General features: G+C 39.4%; 1 pseudogene; it reads right to left on the minus strand.

The window, feature by feature from the left end:
* Window positions 1-1,205: 1,205 nt before the first annotated feature.
* Window positions 1,206-6,661, minus strand: LOC132221098 (ribosome biogenesis protein BRX1 homolog; annotated as a pseudogene).
* Window positions 6,662-7,438: the final 777 nt, after the last annotated feature.

Genomic DNA, 7,438 nt, shown 5'->3' on the forward strand with positions numbered 1-7,438 from the left:
CATAAACAGACTGTTGAACCTCAGAGGAAGGCAAGGGAGAGTGGGTGGGAAGAGACCAACCAATAAACTTGCATGCATATATGCAAAACCCATGGACACATACAATAGGGTGGTGAGGGCTTGGGGCTGGGAGAGGGGGAGGATGGGAGCCGGCTGGAACAGGTTAATGAGGGAAAAAGGAGGACCTATGTAATACTTTCAACAAGAAAGATTTTAAAAATTGCAATATCCAAAGCTAAATAAATCCTGGTCAAAGGCACTGTTTCTTCCTCTCCCATTCTATATGTCAAGCTTGTACTAAAATTCCTCCCCACTTCAGTCACAAACATGTATTAAGTGCTATTGTATATCTGGCACAGGCTTAGATACTTGAACTACATCGTTAAACAAAACTGAGAAAGCTTCCTGAACTCTGCCCTTGTGGAAGTCAAATACTAACAGAGAGACAACAAAAATGCATAATAAAAAATTACATGGTATATTAGCAGGTTACAAGTAGTGGAGAGGGGAGAAAAAGTAAAGCAAGGAAAGAGATGAGGAGTATTAAATTTTAAAGTTTATAACTTTAACTAGGGTGGGTCAAAGAAGTTTTAAAAGAAAGTATAAAATATTTTAATCCAATGAAAACTCAACTTATCAAAATTTGGAAGATGCAGTTAAAGCAGTGCTTACAGGAAAGTTGATAACATTGGACATACACACTAAGAAAGAAGAAAGATAAAATGAGTAACCTAACTTTCCACTTTAGGAAACTAGAAAAGAACATTTTAATTTTAAAGCAAGAAAAGAATAAAAATATGGACAGAAACCAGTGAAATTCAAAGCAGAAAAACAACAGAGAAAAATTAATAAAATCAAAAACTTGTTCTTTGGAAAAAAATCAATTAAAATGATAAACCTGTAGACAGTCTAAATAAGAAAAAAAGAGAGAAGACACACATTGCCAACATCAGAAATTAAAGAGGGATCGTCATTACTGAGTCCATAGACATTAAAAGGATAATATACACTTGAAATATATACAATTACATTTGTCAATTATTCCTCAGTAAAGGTTTATTTTTTTGGAAGCCACGAGACTTTAATTTTTTCTTTCTTTTAACTGCTACACTAACTAGATGCATGGGAGTCCTGAACAATGAAACTATTTATACATTGAATACAAAATAAATGTAAAATAAATGAAAAATTAGTTATCCAGGGATTCATTTTGCATTCCCACTGTTCAGCTTGTTTCATCTCTCTTTGCCTTTTGAAAACCCCTCTCTTTCTTGCTTTCCAATCAACTTTTGGCTCTGGTTTTACCCACTGTACTTTTATCTGTTGTTCCTTAGCTGGTGTAACAAAAACATCTGCAGTGGGTTCATATGGAAGAATCATCTTTGGTTCTTTCTCCCTCAGTTTCTCTGCCTCTTTAACTTGCTGTTTCCCTTTGTATTTTGCAGCTGTGATGGGTCTTATGCCACACCGATGGATGTTTGGTGACTGGTAGTGAGGATTTTCATATAAAGCTGGTACTCCAAAACTTCCCTGGAAAATCTTTATGAGATTTAAGACAAAATGAAACCCTATTTCTATAAGAGCAGCATCTTCTCCTATGATCTGAAAGTTCTGAAATGATATCTTATTATCCAAAACAGTGAAAGTAAACACGTGGCTTGCAAATGACTGGCTTTGGGGATGGCAGTGCGGTGGGTGTACTGAAGGTCTGACTTAAGAGTTCTTTTATCAAAGCTTATTGCGGTAATTCATCAAAAGCAAGGTCAAAAGACTAAAGGGGCTGAGAACCTTTCAAACAGTTTCCAGTCATCTTTAGTTCAGTGAGGGTATGGATGTTTTGAACTAGAAACTTAACAGATGGTCTATGAGGTGAATTTGAAAACCACATATAGAGATCTTTGTTTCTTCTTAGCTTCAAAATAGAAACATTTAATGTAGTTTCACATTTCACAGGCCTCATTAATCACAAATAACTTATCTTTACGATCCATTTTAGTATCTGCTTTAGATTGAGGCATCCACATTCTTAAGTCTTGCATTAAACGTCTTGTTCTGAAATGTATTCCTCTGGAAAAAAAGAGGAGAATCCATTCCTTCTTTTTGCACTTGCACTTGCCCTTGCAAATGGGGCCTGGGGTGCAGTCTCCGTCTTCTCCCTCCACCTCCTCTGCCAAGTCCAGCTGCTTAGCTGTGGCTGGTCATCTTTTTTTGTTCCTTTCCAGCTTCTTCCTTTGAACCCCACCCCAAGGCTCCAGGTCATTCCCTCTTGGTGGCCACCGTCTTGCGTCACTGCCTTTGCTGTTAGTACATTTTTTTAAAGGATAGTAAAGGAATGCTATGAACAACCCTATGCCCACACATTTGATAACTTAGCTGAAGTGGGCCAATTCCCTGAAGATAAAAATTACCAAATTTACCTTTTGGCTGATTTTTGAGGAAAATATGAAGACTCTTAAGAAATACCGAACAAAACTGACGATAAAGTAGTTTCTTGACTTTTCATTTGTTAAAAAAAGAGTTGAAAATCCTTCGTGTGTGCTTGATAACATTGCAGGCATCTAGCCTGCACTTCAGCAAAGCAAAACCCAACTATTAGACTGAATAACTGGCTGTGCGCTGCCTCCCTCCTCCTCATATGCCCCACCTCTCATCCCTGACCTCCGTGTCCTGGTTCTTCTCTCTCTGTCTCTGCTGCCACCCACAGTCCTGGCACGGAGAGCACCATCCAGATGGATTGCTTCCCCATATCACACACCCAGATATCTGGATGCCATACAGTGAACAGAATTTTTCATTTTCTTTCCAAGAGGTGGCCTGTGATTCAAACAGAGCCTCTGTATTGTCTGGCTCAGCTCTGGAAATGATCAAATTATCTATAAAGAAGAATGAAAAAAACATGAGGGTGAGGGAATCCAGTGGGTTTGAAGAGATCGCCCTGAAGTTGACCTTTGCAGTCAGTTTTTGCTGAGATAAGAAACACGTACAAAATGTATGTCTTCATACTGAAACACCTTCTGTTTAGAAACCCAACTTCTGAGGGGGTGAGGTCAGGAAACAGCTGGGGAGTCATTTCTCCTTTGTAGTACGCTAAGAACTTTTATCCCAGAGACGGGTAGGAAGATAATCTTTCTCTTTAAAAGCCATTAAATGAATCCGTGGAAAAAGCAGAAACTCAAGAAATCAATCACAAATTGAAAACAAATAATTCTAAGAAATTTAAGCAAGGTTTATGAATGTCAGAGTAATTCAAGTCCTTGATATTTGTTAAATTTCACAATACAATGAACAAAATTGTTTACCCTTATTCTCGCTTCAAAAATTAACCCACAAGCCTACAGACAACAAACCCACAAAATGCTAAAACAATTCTTGATATGAAACTTACAAGGGCTTTTATTTTCCTGGAGCTGGCAGCAGATTGCAGGAATTATAGCCCTTTCTAATCTCCAGAAGGGTTCTAATTTTATGCTATAGGTGGCCCTTTACACATACAATAAGTATCTATGTACAAAGATCAAATATGGCTTTTCTGTTGTAGCCATTCTCCACTCTTTGTGTAATTTAAATTTTCAAACATGTTTGTAAAACACAAAGAAGAGGATGGCAAATTTCACAATGGATTAGTGATCTTGCAAATAGTTTAAAGACTCTTCTGCTGTATCTGTCTAGTAGGGTGACTTATTGTGGAAATATTATCTCAATCTTTTAAATTCTGTATAACCGGAACTGTTTAGGTAAAATATTTATGATACTAGCACTCAGTGTTTTTCCAACCAGAACTTCTAGGGAAGGGATTCTAATTGAATTTGAGGACAATTATTTAAAATTATGAGATAATCCAATATTGCCTTTTATAGATATTGATTTTAGGTGATTTTATCCTTTTTTAAAATTTAACTTTATTGTTGAAAGTATTACAGATGTCTCTCCTTTTTTCCCATTGCCCCCCTCCATCCAGCACCCGCCCTCCCAGGCCTTCACCACACTACTGTCTGTGTCCATGGGCTATGCATATATGCATATAAGTTCCCTGGTTAACAAATGATCACAAGATAAATCTAATACATTTGACATATGAATTTTAGGTGAGGAAAACTGGCATACATCATATCAAGTAATGACCATCAATGCCCAAATTTGGAGGAAACTGCAAAGTTCTTGAACTATATAAATCTCTTTTTCCTTTTTGAAAATGTTTGTTGTGTTTTATTGTGGTAAGAACACAAAACATAAATTATACTCTCTTAACAATTTTTAAGTGTGTATTACAGTATTAATTAGAAGCACAGTGCAGTACAGCAAGTCTCCAGAACTGATCTTGCAGGACTGAAACTCTATACCACTGAGCAGCTCTCCACTGTCTCCGCCCCTCCACCATGGCAACTACCATTCTACTTTCTGTTTTTATGAGTCTGATTACTTTAGATACTATATATAAGTGGACATAGGTCTCTTTTTGTAACTTCCCACTATGTCATGCCAATCCATATTTAACATGAACTCATTATGGTGAAGTTTTATCATCCAGTTTAGTGATGATGACTGGTTTGCTCTACTGTGTTTCTTGCTAGTTGTGTCTTCTTGAATTATAGAGAGTTCAGAACTAAAAATAAGATTTCCCATACTCACAGCCGAGTTCTGGACGTGATTTTGGTTCTGCCTCTGATCCATTCATGTAAGATTATGAAGCAGAAGTGAGCTAGAGGCCATGCTCCTGTGCTTCAAAGACATGAAGACATAGGTGTTTCTGCAAGGGCTTAGTCATGTCCAGTCATTTTCTTTGTGGGTGTTGAAAGCAACTGGTAGTGGTTGTGGCAACTGGAATCCCTGTTCCAGCACCGGATCTGTCTCTTGCTTCAACAGTATTTGGACAGAACAGGCCCAGGGATGCCCCCTTTTCCAGCCTCCGGCCACTCTCCTGTGTCTTATCCAGTCACGGGGCAGTCATGAGGCAGTTGATCAGTAGGGACAGGCACTTGCTGATCCTAGGCTGCAGCTACAGCAGGTTGCCCTGATGTCCCCAGTTCTAGGGGCCCATCCTGGTCCATCAGCTTCCTGATCATGGTAGAGGATGATTGCTTCACCTACAGGCCAGTTTAGCTATTTTATTCTAGGAGCCTTTCATAGAGACCCTGATTAATATACATTCCTTCAACCTCCGCCATCATTTTTTAAGCATTTAATTCTCTGTCACAAACCACTATTCACATCAAGTTTTCAACGTGTTCCTCATTCCTCCATCTGGCTCTTGGCTGATTCACCAGCTGAGAGTGATAGCATGTTTTAACTAGATCCCAGCCTCAATGCCCCTCCCTCTGCCCTCAGTTTATTAGATCCCTTGGTCTTTAATTAACTTCAAGCAGAGACAGAAAATCACAATCAGTCGTTTTAGTGCTAGTCTCTCCAACTGCTCTGATTACATTACTGCAGTAAAATGATAAACTAGCATTTCAGTAATTATAATTTTGAAATACTATGCCAAAACCTGTATTTCATTTTAAAAGTATTCAGTATTCAGAGTATATTTAAGGCTGAAATGGAACTAAAAATATAATCGATTTTAAATTTAAAAAATAAGTAAAAATGTAAATGAATGCATATTTAAATATTAATCACATTCTGATTAACTATTGGAGGATTAAATGAATACAAAAATTACTATTATAAAATAGTAAGATGGACACTAATATAAGATAAAGATAATATATAGTGAGAATTTTTAAATAAAACATCACTTCAGATATGTTTTTAAATGCAGCCTTAGAAGACAAAGTGCAACAAGCATTCATGCATGAACATGTAGTTATTTTGTGCCAAATATTTTAAGCCTCAGTTAAAAATTCTGAACTGTCCCTGTAAGTAGAATGTTGAGGTGATAATGTTATGTCAATTCAAACATTTTCCTCTAACTCATTCAGCTTCAAATAATCCTTTCTCTTGACTAATTTTATTATTTTTATTTTTTAAAGATATTTTATTGATTTTAGAGATGGGGGGAAGGAGAAGGAGAGAGAGAAACATCAACGTGAGAGCTAAACATCTATCAGCTGCCTCCTGCTGACCCCCCACCAGGGATTAAGCCTGAAAGCCGGGCATGTGCCCTGACCAGGAATCAACTGGCAACCCTTCGGTACTCGAGACAATGCCCAACCAACCGAGCCACACCAGCCAGGACTTTTCTTATAATTTTAAAGAAATCTTTTGAAGACTTTTACTTGGGATTGGGGAAAGAGATTTGAGGCTGAAATCTTTATAATGAGAGTGAGATGTTCTTGTTTAAAGAAAACATTTCTGACTTGTTCTCTTCTTTAGTTTCCTTGTGTAGAGACGGACATTCTGATTATAATTACCAGTATCGATTTGGATACTGTCATATTTCCTTTGTTTAGAAATTCTTCTCACTAAAATAAAATTTGTTTTTCAACAGAAGCTGTCTAGCTCCCTAATATGGCTGCTTAACCTCATACAGGCTGGGATGTGTCGAAAACTACGGACTGCGTATCATTTTTTAAATTTTTCACAATATATTTTATTGACTCCAACAGACATACTATAATTTCAATATGTATTAAATATAAAAAAGTTATTAACGTTCCTTTTTTAAAATCAAAGTGTTAGGAATCCAATACTCACAGCACACCTCAGCTCTCACTTGGCACATTTTTACCGTTGCATAAACACTTAATAATAACCCCATCATTTAACTCAATCTAAACATGTAAATTACTGAGTGCCCTGGTCAGTCTCTTGCTTCAACCGTGTTTGGACAGAACAGACTCTTCTCCACCTTCAGAACCACCTCCAAGACCGGCCAACACACCGATTTCTTTTCTACCTTAACTCCTTAACTCTTGACTTAATTTTATTTATTGCCGAACAACCATGAGCTCCCAAATTCGTCAGAATTATTCCACTGAGGTGGAGGCCTGGCCAACCTGCCCCTGCGGCCCCCCACACCTACCTCTCTCTGGGCGAGATGGCGGAGAAGCACGAGGACTCCAAGTGTCTCTTAAAGTTGCAAACCCGGCGTGGTGGCCGCACTGTCCCCCAGGACGCGCTGAGGCCTCCCCAGATGAGTGGGCAGAACTCGGGGCGCCAGGGAGGCCACCCCGGCCTTGGGGAGGAACCTGACCAGGCCCCTGGTGGACCTGCAAGCCCTGGTTCTGCCCCGGGGACGCTCAGCTTTAAAGTCCTGCAGAGCTGCTTCCGGGTGAGGAGGGGGAGCTCATCAGGAAGATGGGCCCCACCTGGCTCCCTCCGCAGGCTGCGCCCCAGGGGGGGGGGGGGGGGGCGGGTGGCAAGTGGCTCTAGGAAAGGCTCAGCCTCCAGCAACACTAGGAGCCTGGGGAGCCCCGAGGCCTGTGAGGGGCCCCTCTGCCTCCCCTGGTGCCTGAACCTCTCCCCGAAACTACTGGCCATTCTTTAAACCACCCTGAAG

The sequence above is a fragment of the Myotis daubentonii genome, chromosome 18, assembly GCF_963259705.1.
Source record: "Myotis daubentonii chromosome 18, mMyoDau2.1, whole genome shotgun sequence".
Taxonomy (NCBI): Eukaryota; Metazoa; Chordata; class Mammalia; order Chiroptera; family Vespertilionidae; genus Myotis; species Myotis daubentonii.